The sequence below is a fragment of the Morone saxatilis genome, unplaced genomic scaffold (genome assembly GCF_004916995.1).
Source record: "Morone saxatilis isolate NCDOM2014 unplaced genomic scaffold, NCSU_SB_2.0 Contig19, whole genome shotgun sequence".
Lineage (NCBI taxonomy): Eukaryota > Metazoa > Chordata > Actinopteri > Moronidae > Morone > Morone saxatilis.
This window is the reverse complement of record NW_023339751.1, coordinates 1,163,006-1,163,571: the sequence shown is the minus strand read 5'-3', so window position 1 is coordinate 1,163,571 and position 566 is coordinate 1,163,006.

Sequence of the window (566 nt, the reverse complement as noted above, 5' to 3'; positions counted from 1 at the left end):
CATAAAATATGTCACTGAGTCAGAATTTCTCTCTCCATTAGCTATCCAGCTCATTAGCATTACCAAAAAATAATCAAGATAGCAACCAGAATAACACAAAGCAAGCAATTTTCTTTCTGGAATAGACATTTTAGGTTGCAAGTAGCCATAAAAATTCTGGGTTGAGTCGTACCGGAAGCAACACACCACTAATATTCCCTTTGCGTTTTTTAACACAGTACTGTTTTCAATCTAAACGCCAGCTAACATATTCATAGCCCAGTGTCACAAATTTACCTCAGAGCTCAACAGTGCTTTTAGTTTGGTGCGGTTTGCATTAAAATCACTTTATAGACATGATGTTATCGCTGCCCCAGTTCAGTGGCCCCGGCAGAAGGAGTACTGCGGGAATACTGACTGTATTATCTGGTGAATGATGTGGGGAATACTGACCGTAAAGGCACAGATTGTATAATGTTATAAATGGGGGCCATATTGTGGGATTCCTCGGAGAAGCAGATGTGCTCCAGCTGACTTACTCTGTAATCCCACTTCACTCCCTGATCCAACAACACACACACACACAC